The 17,359-nt window shown below is 37.2% G+C and overlaps 1 long non-coding RNA gene across 1 annotated transcript in view; it reads left to right on the top strand.

Annotated features, from left to right (window-relative positions):
* Window positions 1-4,661, top strand: part of LOC121671268 — a 32,633-nt gene extending 27,972 nt beyond the window's left edge. The window contains exon 3 of the long non-coding RNA XR_006018455.1: window positions 1,353-4,661. This is a non-coding gene — a long non-coding RNA (uncharacterized LOC121671268). The remainder of the gene's footprint in view (window positions 1-1,352) is intronic.
* The last annotated feature ends 12,698 nt before the right edge of the window (window positions 4,662-17,359 follow it).

Below are 17,359 nucleotides of genomic sequence, written 5' to 3'. Positions count from 1 at the left end.
CTTTTCTTTCATCTGACCTTAAGGGAAAAAATGCATTAAGGAAATATAGTTCTGAGAATTTGAGTGTACCTTGCATTGAAAGACAAAGTTCCTCCTTCACTTGACTTTAAACTCCAGTAATGACAGTTAACTCTTGAAGTAATGCTTTAAAGAGAGTGTCAAATCTCTATTACAACTGAATTTATCTTTATTACTCTCTTGAGTTAGATAACGTAGATTACAACTCTTCTTTTTCTGCATATATTCTAGACATACCCCAAATCATAAAACAACTCCCTGTGGGAATTTGGAAAACACCTGTGAAACACTGTTTTCCATTCCTGCTAGATAGACTGTGAGAAAAAACCCCTGTCTCACTAAGAAAATACTGCTTATTTGCCAAGAGGAGAACAAGAAAGTGCAGGAAAGTCACAAGGTGCTGCTGATTGGTACAGGAACAAATAGTACCAATGTCAAGATCATGCACTTGTTGAAGAAACATCAGAAACATCAAAAAAAAGGTAGATCAGTCACATTGTCCAAATCTACGAACAGCTGCAGGTACCTAATACTGATCTGACTACACTATGCTGTGACTTGTCCTCTTCCACAGCATAGGGAAAAGTGGAGCAAAGCAAACATAAAATTTTTTACTTCTGAAATATGTATTACATTTAGCATCCAGTTTTTACTTGTGAAAATAAAAGACTATAACAAGAAGAGAACTGATTGATGACTTGAACTTTTTATGGAAAAAACCATGAAACAAAATTGTTTAATTGTTTAATGGCGTTGTCACTCCCCAAGAGTCTTGAATTTCAGTTTGCAGATTGATTCTGGAGTGCTATATTTCTATAATGCTCTGTAGTCATTACTGGTGTTGGCAGAACGTCCCTTTTGGAATCTGGAGTGTTCTATGAAGTGTTTAGATGTAAACTGGCCAATCTAATTAAGACTTTTTGTGAAATAATAGAGATGAGAAATAGAGGTGAACTTTTCAGCTTAAAGCTGGATTTCAAGAGCTTCTGCTCCTCTTTTCTGTTGAGAGGTATCAAGTAACTGTTGTGGGAGCCATAACTTCTGCTTCATAAAATCACTTTTGATTATCCCCTATATAAACTGCATTACCATGAGTCGCAGGAACCCTTACCCACATTCTGAGATGTCCACAATACTGTATGCACACAAGGTGTGACAGAAAGTAGGCAATATGACCACATGGAAATTCTGTTTGATGCGGTAAGAAGTGCTTGGTGCGACAGAACTCTAGCTCAAAATGGTGTTTGTTCCTTTTCCCACTAATTTCTTTCTGACATGATCCAAAAATTCAGTTCCTGACCTCTCACTGAGTGCCTTGATTTGTCATTCTTTAGGCAATGGGAGCCTGTAACAAGGGTGACTATTCTGGAGAAACTGCCCAAGAGAACCTCTGTGCCTTGGTGTCCTGATGGAGGAGAAAAACCTGACTCAAATGAGGATACATCAGTTTTAATCCCATCAAATCATTGGCCTTTCTGTTAAAAACTTTAAGAAGATTGTCTTCTATGCTGATGTTATTTGTGATGTGAACATATTCTCTGGATTTGGAAAATAAAACCAAGGTAACTGGATTTTGAAAATGAACTGATTTACAATTGGTTGTTAGAGGAGTCACAACATGACTTTCAGGCCTCTTGTGGCTTGGGCAGAACCTGAACTTATGTTCTTGAAATTAAAAGCTCTGCACGCCATTACTTATTCCCTGGCCATACCAGATTGCTAATATATTATCTCTGATGTTTTTGGGGTTTTTTTGAACAATATTTAGGCAAAAGGAAGATGCATTTCTGCAATTCTGTTGGCAAAATAACACTGACAGAAGATGATGTCATGGTTGATGTCTTTCTATAGAAGTATTTATAAACTATGCCTACATATAAATCTATATCCTTCAACAGTCTGCTGAAAACTTACTGACTGAATTTTGCTGGATCTTTTTAGTTTCCAGCTGTTATAATGTTTTAAAAGTTAAAAGAACTTGACCCTTACTGTGAGTAAAAAGAAATTGTGGTTACAGTTAAGGGAATTAAGTAGTCAGCAAAAGGAATGAAGATGCTCTCTGTTCTGCTAGTGGTAGCTCCTTAAACAAATCCTTAAAAATATGATTCACATTATGAAACAAATCTGGCAACTTGTGGATATCAGCAGAATATAGTATGATAACTGAAATCAGTCACTGTAAAAGGACTGACTATCTGAAATGAAACATGACATGACTGCAGATGAAAAGAGGAACGTAAGTACTTCACAAATCCATTTTCTATCCATTTTATCCAAGCAGAGATTACTACTTTTTGCAGTATCAAGCAAAGACCTGGTCTTTGAAAGTGTTCACTGAAAAAAGAATAGTAGAAAGAAAATTTCCATTTTCCTTAATATGATATGCTTGTTCATGTGAGCTGTTCCCCGCTGGGTAAGGGTGTGTAAGGGAAGCTCTCCATGCCATGGAAATACCCTGTCATCTTGAAGATTAAGGTCACTAGATAGAAAGCAGGAGGTTACTTATGACAGAAAGACTTTCTGCAAAGGTTCATGGCTCACAGGAGGGAACTACTGATTGTCTGAAAGGCCTGAAGAGGCATTAAACGTCAGAGAGGTCCTTCCCAGTGGCATACTTAACAAAGAGCTATCCTCCCTTCTTTGTGACATGGTGACATTACTTTTTTAATCCACCACAACTGCTCTTTGATGAAAAGGAGAATGGTGACAATACAGCCGATAAACCTGACTGCTTTTCCAGCTGCTATTCATGGGAAACTGTATGTGTCTGGAGAAAATTAGAGGCCTAAACTTTTGAAGGCATAATACCCAGAAGGAAAATTCTCTCCCAGAAGTTCTGAATATGCTCCCGAATATGTCCACGTAGTAATGGTGTAACAGCAGAGAGGTAATTTAGTTACTGTTATGAAAAATTCTTTTGTTGTGAGTGGGAAAACATACGTATGCTATTATTAAAAATGGACTTAAACCTGTTACCCAGCTATTCACTTACAACATCACAAAATGCATTGTATTAAAGCAGAAAATACTATTTCCCTGTATTCCCATTTAACATCAGCACCAGCATCTATGTTTTTGAAAAATGCAATCAAATTACTCGTTCTTGAATCTTCTCTCATGTGTTTGTCTTCAGTTCTCTCTGCTTTCCCCTTGTATATTGAAGCAAGTATATTTTGGGGACAAGATGTCACTTTCAATGCCTTGGTCTGATTCTGAAGTAGCATTAATTGTTAGGAATCAGATGATTTTAACAAGACAGTACATTTTTTTAGCACTTCTTATGAGGGTTTTGTGGGAAGACTGTGTGAAGAAAATCAGTTATTTTTGCAATTGATTGAGAAATCAGTTTTAAAAGATTCAGTTCTGCACATTCATTTGATAGTTTTTCCAGCAGAGGGCAAGAAAGTACAACAGATGGAAATGGTGTTACTTTTCCAAAGAGCCACAGTGGAAAAGTTAAGCAGTATAGCCTGAAGATGGAACGTGAAAGGTAATAACCATCCCCTTTTTAGGGCATAATGGCTTTTCAACAGCCTTTTACTCTTCAAGGATAGTCATAGAAAGACAAGGTGGAAAAGGAGCAGAGGATACCACCAGAGCTGCCAACTGGTTCGTGCTGCTTTGTCAGCACAAGTTCCTCCAGTTGAGCTCTGATTTCTGGGGGGTGTGAGGGAAAGTGGCTCACTGTACCTTTCCTAAGCAGGCTGCAGTGACCCACAGTTCCTCACTCGATGTCCAGTTTGTGGGATGAGGAGGCACACGGGCGCCTGTCTGATGCAGGGCTCCCATCCTTTGCAGTTGTTAACAGTTGTTAAGGCTGTAAAGCAGGGTTTGCTCCTTCTTCAAGGGGCAGACAAAACTTTACTTGAACTCAGATTTTAGAAGCTTGAGCTGATTTTCAGGAATAAATATCTGGGATTTTGCTTCCAAACATGAAAAAAGTGTGCTTATTGCTATATATTATGGTGATGAGCACATGTGTGTTATAGATGCACATGTGGAAACAAGAACTTTGAGCTTTTCCATGGAATCAGTTTGCAGACTATCCAGTTGAAGACTGGAGACATCATTTGTCATGCAGCGGTATGTATTCACCAAGGCATTTCTCAAATTTCTTCAAATCATTGCAGTGACTTTAAAAATGTTGTACAGTCACTCTTTCAACTAGAAAAAATTCAAGTCTCCTGATGCAAACCTCCTGTTAAGGTCCAAACTTAGTTTGCCATGCAGTTGCTTGCTGTCAGTGGTTCCTTATGAAAAGCGTCTGATTTGGGCAAAAGTTGCAGCTGCCTTTTCTTTGGGTTTTCCTAATTTCTTTGAGTAAAATGTATAACTCATAAATAGCAAGCTCATACTCTTATTTTGCTGTCACTGACAGGGCAAATAATCTCATTTCTTATGATAATGAAAGCAGAATTCTGAGGAAAAGAATAAGTTTTGGTTATCATAGTTGATCAGGCTGCACGCAGTACAGCCTGAATGTCTTAGAAGAATGAAAGCGATTAAAATGGTATAAAATTTTTTTAATGTGAAAATAATAATGATAACCTCAAAATCATACTGATTGAATGCCAAAATTAGGAATATATTAATAAAAATATGCTATTTTAGTAATAATTATCTGTTTAAAGTGTAACCAATCATTTTTGGACCAATGAAGTACTTATCTAGGAGGAAGCCTTATGTCAGTTTTCATAAAGGTAGTTTTGCTTCTCTGTGTGTTTGTTAGTTATGACTATACTGCAAGTCTAACATTTTCGCATTGCTTGATTTAAGTTTCTAGAAACAGATTCTGTTTGCATAGCAGAAATACATAATTTACAATAAAATTTACATAACCGTATGAATAGCTTCAGAGCTCTGGTCAACATGAAATCTACACTATGGTGACCACTGGATGGTCGTCTTTTTTTTTTTTACATGAAAAAGACCAACATCTATGCTCTGAGAGTTTTTTCCTGGTTGTGTTTTGTTTTGTTTTTTTTGGGGGGGAGGGGTTGTTTTGGTTTTTGTTTTCTCTTTGCATTTTTTTGGATGGTTTTTGTTGTTGTTGTTTTTTTTGGTCACATGCTGTCTCAAGTACTTTTGATTTGTTTCTCCTACTAAGATTTACTAATTTTTTTTTTAGTATATGAAGAGATGTCAATACTTTGTAATGGGGTTACAGACAGAAAAAATATCCTACAAAATGTTACCCTTAGACTATCTAGTGTTTCTTATGCTGTTTTTTTTCCAAGTCAGTGTAGGTTGGATTATATATATATATATATATATACACACACATTTTTGAATGTCAGATATTATTTTTTAACCAAACACTTATAAGAGGAATTTTTCATACAGAAATCCATTGACCTGCAGAGATATTTCCCTGATGTACAATAAATCAGACATTTCACATACTCCTGATAAAAGGACACAATACTTACTTCGGAACTGTTCAGGGCTGGCAAGAGTGGCCTCAGTGACCTGTACTGAGCAGAAAAGTCAACTGACTTTATCATCAGTCACCCATAAATGATCAGAAATGGAAACTCTCTCTTTCTAACCTCAGCATTGGTCTTTCCACAAGGTCAGGTGGGGTGGATCATAGGAAGAGGAGCTGAAGGCCAGGAAAGCATGCTGGAAACTGCAATGAGCATTTGAGACCCTGAAAATAAATGTACAAACCTTTGGCATCTGTCTGATAGCTCTGGCAGAGGAGCCTCAGCTCCTCTGTTAGTCCCACTAACAGATGAGATATTTGTGCTTTACGTGTTGAAATAAGTATGAGATGAATTATGTGTGAAAGTGACTGTTGTCTGTTCTGACTGTAGGCAATCCCATCACGCTCAAACCTGGAGTCCTGCTTTAGACCTGGTCAAATAAATCCTGCTCTAGGAGTCTTAATAGGACAGACTGTTTCAGGGAATCTGCTATATAATCCTTTATATTGTGCTTACAGTAGTCTTAAAAAATATTTTGTTCCTTCTGTTTTTGTGCTAGAACACTCTTGTACATCGTTCCTTAGTTTTTGCTATTTAGCCTAAGTATAATTCCTGAAAATGTGTCCTAAGTAGATGTTTACCCAAACTCATGTGGGTAATTGGTGTAAAAGAGACTACAACTCCTCTCCTTGTCTTGCAGTTCTGTTCTCCTTTCTCCTGTAAGCATCTACTTTTTTTTCAAAAATCCAGATGACTTTGTTAAAGAATCAAAACTGTGTCTTTTTTTGGCCAAATTTTTTTTTTTTTTACTTCCCTCACCTTCAAAAGTAAAATTAATTTGAAATGGGATGCTTTTTGTCAAAATGATACTTTTAATAGAAAGAAAATTGATGTGTTTTTTTAAAATTATTTTGTTTGAAAAGTTGGAAGTGAATGTGTACTTGTCTCAGATTGTCCTAAGTGATGATGGAAACTGTTGAAGAAATTAATGGCAAAAGTAATGCTAATATATTTACACTGTACTAGTAATTAGAACAGTTTTCAGAGGATAGTTGATATCTAGCTATGCAGTCAAATTCTTGTGTCATTGATCACTGCATAAAGCTAGAATAATGTCAATGATTTTATTTTATTTAATTTCCAGACTGAAACTAAGGATGCAATTCAACTTACAGAGCAGCAAAGATGGTCTTGAATATCTGATTCTTGAAGTGCCATGGAATGAAGGACAGATATTCCTAACTCAGCCAAACATCTGTTTTAAAAAAGTGATTGCCCTCCTTGCGTGTATAACCAGTACTGAAGATCCATTTTGTCTTTCATAACCATTGTATCATAATGCTTTTCAAAGGCATTTGAATGAGTGGTAGTTGTTTTGCCATTTTCTGATCCATCAATACTGGTTTGCCACTTGCGGTGTTACTCTGTTCATGTTGCTTTTATTTACAGTTCTCATCAGAAATGGAGAATGGGGCATACAGCACTTTTTTTTCCCTGTAACATTCATGATGGTGTCTACCATATGCTCTCCCTACATTTTTTGTAAATACTCTATGAGAACATATGTATGTTATTTCCTAACTCTCTTATGCCAACACTTGTCTGAGATGTCTGTAAGGATGCTATGTCTTATGACAGTATAACAATCCTCTGAATGCAATTAAAATTATTTTGAATGTTTTGGCGTGTTTTAAACACTAATTCATGTGCTATTTAAAACTTCTTCCCAGGGTTCTGTTTGTGTCTTGACAATTTGCCTAAAATTAGAGTGTGTACAGATCACAGGTCATCTTTAGCTGATGTTCAAGTGTCCAGCATGCATGAACTTTGGAGAAGTCTGTCATCAAACTTGAAGTGAGATACTAGTATTGTGGCTAGGTCGTTATAGTGGATATGTAAATGTAATCTTTTTTGCTCCTGGGCATGTAATTTTAGATGGGATACTAAGAACCTGTTCAAACATTTCTCTTATTTTGACTATATTTTTGTGAAAGGGTGAAGAATTTAAGCAAATGCCTCATACCAAAATGTTCTTCAGTGAATGCTGTGCACCTGCTTTCTTTGCATCTCCTTTGAGTCCTCAGTGTTTGTGATAACCTAATTAAAATGGAAAAAAATTGGAATATTTCCTTTTCAAACATTGATACAAACATCCAAAAAGTTTGTATGGGTATCAGCAATGGTCACAGAGCAAACAGATTCAACTCCTAAATCTGGGACTGTAGATAAACACCCTGAACCCAAGCCCATTCATTTATGGATACAAGCTTGGTGAAGTCAGCAATATTACACAAATTAAGAAGATTTTCTTTATAGTGGTTTGTAAGCAGAAAATGTCCATGAATAAATACTGAAGGCTGATTTTTTCCATGTGTTAGAAGGGTGTACACTGACAAGAAGTTGCAAGTCTTTTCAGATTTGATTGACACATTCATGTCTTGAGAAACCAGTGTGTGGCCAGAGTTCTTCAGGCTGTGAACCTGCACAGGCAAACAGAGGTGTGGAAGGGATGAGCCATGTAATGCTGGTGGTCCTTCCCCTAGTGCTCCAAGTTTTAGACTGTGGACAAGAGTAAGTATCTCAAACAGTCTGGTACCGTGCAGTGCTGTTAGAAGTCAAGAGTAACTGACAGATTTGTGTGAACAACCTTTTGTAATGCCTCTTTAGCAAAGATATCCTAATTGTGTCTCTTTGATGCTCTTTTCTATCAAGGTTTGCCTTTGTGGATGTTTGTAGTGGCAAGGGTAATTCACTATTTATGGTATGCAGAATTCATTAACATTAGTTTCTGTACTGTGTTTTTTAATCACCAGCAACATGTGTTACTGGGCACAAATTTGCATCTGTTATGCCTATCATTCTGATGAGGGTGAGTGGCTAAGGCACTTTTAAAGCAAGGTAAAGCAATATCAGTGTAAAAGTGAGGAAATTAGACTTTAATTATGGTGTGCCACACCCACAGACACATTCCTCTGGCCACAAGACTGGGTTACTGGGCGACCTTTACTGGCCTTTTCAGTCTGTTTCATATTTGGCTAATACATAAGAGTTTTGGTTGGCAATGTATCTGGGCTATAAATGGAGAAGAACAGGAGTAGGTCTCTAGGCAGCTTTGACCATTTGCATCTGAGGAAACTCTTAGAGCCACTATTGCTCTCCAAACTGAGAAAAATTATATTCTTTTTGTGATAAAAAGCATTTTAGAAAAAGATTTTTTGTGTTGTTTTTTTTTCTGTGAATGTTTGTAGCTTCTGCTTTGCCAGTAGCTTGACATGAAAACACGGCCAATGTCGCAAATGTCTGCTTTAAGTTCTTTGTCATTTGGACAGATTCATAGAATAATTTAGGTTGGAAAGGCCATTTTAAAGTAAATTAGTCTAACCACCTGGTTAAATACGACTGATTTTGGAGTCAGACCAGGCTGCTCAAGGCTTTAGTCCAGGCAAAAATGAAATACTTCTAAGGATGACATCCCACAGCATCTCTGTGCAACTTGGTTGAGTGCTTAAATGCTCTCAGAGGGTGAATTTTTTTCTAATACCTCGTAAGAATTTCTGGGGTTACAGCTTGTGTCTGCTGCCCCATGTCATGTCACTGTGTATCTCCTGGAAGACTCTGCCTCTGTCTCTTCACATGCTCCTGTCAGGGAGTGGTATATGACAATATACAGTGCAGCCCAGAAGGCTGTTGTTCTTCGTTGCTGCCATGGGTGCTTTGCTCAGTCACGCACAACTTGTTATCCACCAGGACACCTCTGGCTTTTCCTGAAAAGTTTATTTCTAAGTTTTCTGCTTGTAAGAGGAAAAGGTGTAATTTTGATCTGTAAGAGGAAAAGGTGTAATTTTGATCTCAAGTTTAGGTAACTAAGTCTGTGAGCTACTTGTGCAGGTGGTCTCTCCAGTGTCTTCCTAGAGAGAGGCTCCTGTTCTGAGCTGTTCTTTGGAAAAACCTGCTTGGTATAAAGGAGGTTTGAGCAGAAACCCTTTTTAACTCACACAGTGAAAATATGTGCCTAAACATGGATGGTTAACGAACTCAGTTTCATGCCATGTTTATCAAAGTGTATTCATATTTTATTTTTTAAAAATAGTGTGATGGTCCATTGGGCACAGCTCCAAGGCTTTACAGAATCTGGGTAACAATTTCAAATCAGAAATATTTTGAGCTTATTTCTGGCAGACTTGGCGTGTCTAGTAAAAGTGCACTGGAATACCCTATTTATAAGTTTTGTTTTATAGGATCATTTTTTCCCCTACTTTTGTTGGATTGGGGAGCAATATTTTTATATTTTCCATTAAGTTTTTTAACTAAAGCTAAGCCTGGAAATTTTACAAATAAAATAAAGTGTATTAAAAACCCCCTTGTTTTAAAGAAATCAAACTAGATTGTATTTGAAAAAGAAAAGGCTTATACTATAAAAGGCTCTATGTATCAAAACACTATTTCAAGTCCAAAGTATACAGAAGAAAAGGTGTTTTAAATGAGCATTTAATGAATAATAAGCTGCTGAAGGACTAGTTATTGCTGGCATTAGCTGGAAGGAAATGAAAACTAAGTGATAAAAGCAGAAAGATATCTCTTTTATGATCAACAGTGTTTTTGAGAAAAAGTTAAAATCTGAAACCTTGATTGTAAAACATTATATAGCAACATGAGGATTTAGAGGGCCTTTCTAGTTCAATTAATGCCTACACATTTCAGAAAAATAGAAAGATGGGAAAACAAACTATGTCTTACAACTGTCAGCCTGTACAGTAAACATTTCAAAGCTGATTCCTTGAAGGGTGAGCATGTATTTTACTTAGTTTTTCCTCTGCATTTACAAGAGTGACACTCTTAGGACTTTGTTGTTTACTTGCTCATAAGTTACATCAGTAGCATTTGGATTTTTCCTTCATCACTTTGCTGTTCTAGAGCTTTCTCATGAGCCACAAAGGCTAAATACTTCTCTTTTCCAACCCTTGAAATAGTATGACGAATACTACTCATCCAGAAGAATTCTCTCCTCTCCAGTAGTCATATATACTGGGAAGATGTATTAATGATGTGTGGAAGTAAAGCAAGGCAAGCCCAGTAAATAATACATATTCCTGACCCAAATGACAGAGAAGCCAATGAGGTGAGATGCTCTACTGAGCATCATACTCACCAACAAGGAGAAGCTTTTTGGGGTTGTGAGACAAAGGTGACTTTGCCTGCAGTAGCCAAAAATGGTGGAATTCAGGATCTTGAAGGGAGAGAGGAAGGTAAAAATCAAGCTCATAGCCCTGGACTTCAGAAGGGCACATTTTGGCTTCTTCAAAAATTTGATTGAAAGAGTCACATGCGATAAGGACCTAAAGGAAATATGGGCCTAAGAAAAGAAAACTGGTTAATATTTAAGGATCTTCTGTTGCACTCAATGAGTAGGAAGTCAGGCAAAAATGCCAGGAGACTTTTGCAGATGAACAAGGAGTTCCTGGCCAAACTCAAACACAGAAATGAAGCATACATAATGTGGAAGCAAGAATGGGTAATCTGGGAGGAATACATAGATATTGTCTTAGCATGCAGAGATGGGTTGAGGAAAGTCAAAGCCCAAATGGAATTGAATCTGTCCAGATGTCTTAAAAACTACAAGAAAGCCTTCTATAAGTACACAAAAGGAAGACTATGGACAATGTGGGCCCAGTTTACTATGAGATGGGTGACCTGGTTACACAGGATTTGGAAAAGGCTCAGGTACTGAATGCCTTTCTGCCTCAGTCTTTTCTGGCAAGACCGCCTGTCAGGAATCACAAGTCCCAGAGACCAAGCAGAAAGGCTGGAGCAAGGAAGATGCGACCTTGGTGGAAGATGATCAGCAAGTAAAATACTTCTTCCTCACTCCCTCTCTGTATCTGTGTTATACATGCCTTTAAAATAGTTTTTGAACATATGCATTTGAAAGATTAGTTATTATTAGATATAGAAGGCAGAGTAGGGCATGGTATGCAAAATATACAGGATATATCTCTGGTGTAACAGTTTTGATTTTAGAATAGAGTAATTTTGGGTTTCAACTCTGCATACTCCTAATTGGTACTCATTCAAAGTGCTTGGTTTCCAAACGATGGCACTGAACTTCTGCCTGAAGCTGATCTTGGAACAAGCTCTTCTTATTTTCAAAAGATCACCTTAGTGTATTTTCACCTTAGTGTAGTTAATGAAAAGTAAAAGTCAGCAGTGTTCACAGGAAACTTAGATCCCTAGAGCTTAAATTATTTTAAAAGTGGAACTTAAGACTTTTTAGAACTTACACAAAGTTGTTTAGACTGTTTTAAATGTTTAGGCATTTCTTTGTATGACTGTGACATGAGAACATGTCCACAAGTGAATGCTAAAGATATTATCCCACAAATAACCATTCAATTTGTTCTTCCTGCATTTAAATCAGCTAACCTAAATATAATCTACCAGTAAATCATTAAAGATGTGTATTCAAAATACATAGGGATCATCATCACAGCTTGAGTGATGCTCACTATGTTGGAAAGAAAAATATTAAGTTTGCCCATATCTGACAAGTTAGAAAATACCACAGGGTTTTAGAGTGTCATGTGCCTGTCTTCCTCCTCCTCTGAGTTAATAATTTCCCACATAGGTACAGCTCACTGCATAATGTTTTTTTCTCAAACCTTACAATGTTTATAAGAACGTTTTTATAATGTATGACTTCTCAGCAGCATTGAACTGGGAGTGTGGAAATTGATGCTTCTGTTAAATGTGATTTTTTTTTTAGCAAACACCTTCAGATAGATATGATTAGTACTCCTACTACTGTTGCCTTAAGGCATCATCACTAGAAATATTATGCTTCCTATTAGACAAAATTTATCTGTGACAAAACTTAAACATGGTTTCTGGAAGTATGCCAGTGTGAATTTGGCAGATTACTCTGAATAGCTCCAGACAAGATGTCTTCCATCTATTTCCAGATTTAAATGTGTTGTGACAAACATTGTGAAGAAAAACGTGCCTGCCTTTGTTCTTGAGTTTTCACCTTTTGTCTGACAAGATCCTTTCTGACTATATCTTGGGGTAAGATAGCGTGAACCATCTTATTGCTTTCCTGGTTCATAAGACAGGAAGAAGTATCTTATGTTCTAATGGTCAACACCTGAAATTGTTAAATTTCTTGTTCCAATATGCTAAAAGTCTCACTGCCATGCTATCACATGATCTTTCAATTATGGAACAGCATAAACACAGAAAAGCCTGCTTCTTATTTATATTATATTTCCTTAAACTGTGTACTATTTCTGATAGTATGGCATTTTCAGAAATATTTTCTCCTTGCTACAGAATTTCATCTTTCTAAATTTTATGTCTGGGCTACCAATGGAGAGAATATATTTCTTGATTACCTGCAAATGTAAGTGGCATCAAATCCTTTTATTTGTGTCACATGGAAATTGATTTTGTACATTGTACATTTCATTTTCTAACTGCGATATCTGGGTGATTTATCTGCTTTTCAGAAAGAGTGATGTTTTCCCCCTATAGTCAGCATTATTAGAAGATGTGTCCACCACTGGAAAGGATCTAGAAATTCTCCATGAGCTAAATAAGGTGATACTTGAATTGAAAGCTCCAAGAAAAATGGAAGTACATCAAATAGTTAATTCAGAGAAGTTGCTTTTCCTTGCAGACATATCTGAAGGTTTTAGCTGGAATCAGCACACTGTTGCAAATTTGTCTCAAAGATAAAGAACAAAGCTGTTTGATTTGATCACTGGTGATCACTAAACTGATAATCTATTTTAAAAGATCAATGAAGAACCATTCTTATCAGCTATCTTGACCTTCTGGATTATTCAGACTATAGAACTTTGTTCACTTTATGAATTAATCTGACAATTTCTTCAGTTTAGGATAAAGCAAGCCTTTTAGAAAGAGTCTTCTGCAAGAGGTGGGGAAACTCAAGATAAACTCACTACCTTTCCCCCTCACATTTTAATCAAATTCTGCCAAAGATGCTGTGTTTACTTAATACAGAAAGCATGCTTTCAAGCATATTCTTCCTATATTTTGAGCAATCCTTTCCTAAAATTATATGTATATAAAGATTGCTATCAGTGATAGCCAATAAAGCAAGATAAAATGTTGTTTTCCTAAATTAATACAGTTATGAAGTCTTCTTTAGGTAATATTTTACTTTCCTTAGAAGATTGTATTCCTGTCAAAAGGATGCACACATCAGAACTATTATTTAAAATACATTATTTGTCTTTGTCTTTTAGAATTATGACTCTTGTGTTGCAAGCCCCTGATGCACATATTGGGGAAGTAAGGGCCTGGGAGGGAATAGAAATAGTTTTATTCAATACTGATTTTTGGATAACAAGTTTATTTGCCTCTCAGTGTTAAAAAATGGGTAGAATAACATTAATATATAAACAAAACCTTGAACTCTAACCAGTCGGTGTAATTTTTTCTTTCTTGTGTTTTATTCCATCACAATGATTTTTCTTTATCATCTGTTTTCTCTGGTTATTACCACTCCTGGATGAAAAGGAGTTAGAGGTCCCACACTAAAGCAGTACAGCAAACAGAAGTGATGATTTTCCCAAACATTCTGCAAAGCATTTTGTGCTCAGAGTTCCACTGATGCAAAAAAAAAGAATTGTGAATATACCATTCTGCTGGGTGTGCAGCAAAAGCTCTGAACAAAAATGCTGTATGAAATATCTAAAGAGAAAATTCCTCAGGGAATGGGAGTTGAAGGGCTGAAATGTGGCTTCAGGAAGTACTTTTCCTTCGGAATCACTGTGAGTCTCGAAAAGTACGTTTGATGGTAGGGACTCAGAAGGTAGAGGCATACATGAATTAAAACCCAGTCTTTAAATCTGCCTGTGGTGCTGGAAATTAATTACATGACCTTCATGAAAGTCTCCTAGTTTGCTGCAGCAGATGAACCCGGGCAGTAAACCCTAGGCTTTGTTCAACACAGAACTGATGCAGCAAATATCTTGGATAAATGTTAAGACTGTAAGACTATAGTCTTGATTGGACCTGATATCTTAAGTTAGAGAGGAGTGATTCATTCCCCGTTAGCTTCAGGCAGAAGATGAAGGTGCCTAATTCAGGGTCAAACTCACTTTGTAATGAACAGAGATAACATTATTTCCAGAAGTCAATTTTAGCCCGTTTTTTTTCTCATCCCATTGATTATAATGGGGTCAGGCTACCCTCAAAAACTATATGCCACAGCAAAGTGCTTCAAGTTAAGTGGGATAAATCTAGTTGTGGTCAGTAAATCCAGCTGGGATCAGCCAAGATCAGCCTAAGATATCTCAGCATAATGAAATTCAATTTTCTTGCTCCTGAGATGAGTTAAAATAATACTGTCTTGGGGATTGTTGAATAGCAGTCATGGTGATGGCAGAGATCTGTCCCTCTCAGCTGGTTCTGTGTCCAGCTTGTGGTTACCTATTGGGACAAGATAATATTCTCCTTAAGTCACTCTACGTGCAAGAATTAAATGCGTGGCTCAGCCCTAGTAGGGAATATTTATTGTCTTTTCTCTACACCTCGTTCCAGTCTGTGTCCTCCTGTGCCTCTGCCAGTCCCTGATGCCAAAATCAGCCACAACAGGGGGAAGATTGCCTCTTCCAGAAGGTCCTTTCTAGACCTGCCTTGCGTGTAGGACTGCCAGTGCAGGGGTGGAGGTTCCAGACTGTGGCTTTATCTCCTCGGGGACTGAGTGTTGTTGCAGTGCTGAGGCTGAGCAATGGGGCTCTGCTGTGTCCCGGCAACCCACGGAAGGTTTTGGGCACAGACCTCACTGGCCACAGGTGGGACATTTCCCACCCCTATGCCTGGGGGGCAATGATTTCGCTGACCTGTTGCACTGTCGAAAGTGGCTGCCAGATTTGCCTGTATCTCAAGTCAGTCCTAGATCATAACTAGTAAAGGGGTGGAATGATTTTACATGATTTATTACAGACCTCAATTTCCAGGCAAATTTCAAGCTCAAGAGGGTGGCTTCTGAGCTGAAAAAGTCTGATTAAGCAACATGTGGGTCTTTCTATATACCTTATGGTGATCAATATTGCAGTGGCCAGAAAGAGAACAGTTACCTATGTTAAAAAATATGCTTTTTCTGCTTGGATTCTGGAGGTTCCTTCTCTGCAAACGACATGGTGCTGCCTGTAGCAAACAAGCATATTTATGATGAGGCACAGTCAGTATTGACCATATTCAATACTAAAGAAATAAAATGGGTTTGGACATCAGGTGCCATCAGAGACACTACCAAACATGAAACAGAGAAAAAGAAAGTTATCAATGCACTAAAGCAAGAGTCTTTAAAAAGAGGCAGAGCACAGATGAGACCACTAAGTAATGTTTGAGTTTGTTTGGAGTTTGTTTGAGTAAAAGAATTGCTCTCAGTTAGACACCAGATCTCTAATTCAGGAAGCTACAGAACTGGCTGCTTTTAGGCAGCAATGCGTGACCGTAGTTAAAACAGACCTTGTAAAAAGGCTGTAACATTAAGCAATCTGATTATAATGAAGATAAAATGCTTTAGAAAAGTAGGACTAGTTTTGAAGAACATTTGTTTCTATTTGATCCCAGTCATCCTGTCTCTGGGACCAAAACTAGTATCTTTGCACAACATTACATTACTGGACTGGTGAAGGGCATTTGTGGTGATGCTCTTATGGTCTCTTTCTAGCCTCTCTCATATTGCAATACAACCTCATCTGGCTTCTCCTTGAACTGGTCCATGCATACAGCTGGCAGAGAAGAATTCACAGTAAGCCATTATTGTGTAGACCTGCCAGCATTTCAAAGCTGGTTCGTGTAGATCCACATTGTGCTGCAGTGCACGATACAGACTTATCTTTCGCTCCCTGAGCATGCAGCCATTGTAAATGTTTATATAGGCAGATATATGACTGAGTGCCTAGGGGTTGTGCCCCTTGTCTAAAATAACCTGCTTAAGCATAGGGTCAGAGAGACTGATCACATACCTCAATTAGATACATTTCTCAGTGCTCCTGGAGGATCAAACAGGAACATGTCTTTGCAATTTTTGTTGTATCCTGATGAAGACACACATAGCCTTTCAATGAAGAATTAAAATAAAAAGTCTTTTGAAACCCTAAATCCTGCATGGATAATGTCTCTGTCTTTGATACTGGTACTATTTGGAGAAAATAACCCCTTCAAAACTGCATTCACTGAGTTACCAAAAATCTACAGGATACTAGTAATAATAAAACAGCTCAAAAGAGCAGAAATTCTTGACGGCTATTGAGATTACGAGAAGGTAATACAAATCCCAAAAGTGTAAGTCTGATAGAGGGTTTGATCACAATCTAGAAAAGATACAGCAATAAAGGACAGATACCTATACATACCATGTTATGTAAACCTCTCTGTTTTCTGCTACATTTTTGAGACAAAAATGTTGCATAATGGTTTCCCAAAATTTGATTCCTAAACAATTTTGAGCTAACATACATCACAATCTCCAGAGATTGCAAACATGTGCTTTCCTCCTTTAAAATCAAAACATGGTATATTTTCTTCCAAATTTAGTTCCTCATACATGCCTTTTTAAAGAAAGCATATCTGGAGGAAATGTATTTGCCCAAAATAATAGTTGAAGGAAGGGAATAATAATAATATATTTTCTATCTATTATGTAATTATTGTACATTTTCTCAAAGAATGCAGTCAGTGTTAATTTTTTGAAAGGCATTAATGGGTCACTGCATTGAAGAAAAACAAATTTTGGAATTCCTACTTGTATTGTCAGATATTTGTAAATGAAATTACGGTGTTATTAACTGCCAGAATAGTAAATACACAGCATCATTGCCATGGAATTTAAACATGCTATAATAGTGTTTTCATAATTACAGAGGAATACGTGGTGGCCTGTG

Source organism: Corvus kubaryi, unplaced genomic scaffold, assembly GCF_017639235.1.
Source record: "Corvus kubaryi isolate FWS band 111438036 unplaced genomic scaffold, C.kubaryi_AGA036_p1.0 133, whole genome shotgun sequence".
Taxonomy (NCBI): Eukaryota; Metazoa; Chordata; class Aves; order Passeriformes; family Corvidae; genus Corvus; species Corvus kubaryi.
The sequence above is the reverse complement of the archived record's forward strand: the minus strand, read 5'-3'. Positions and strand labels throughout refer to the sequence as shown.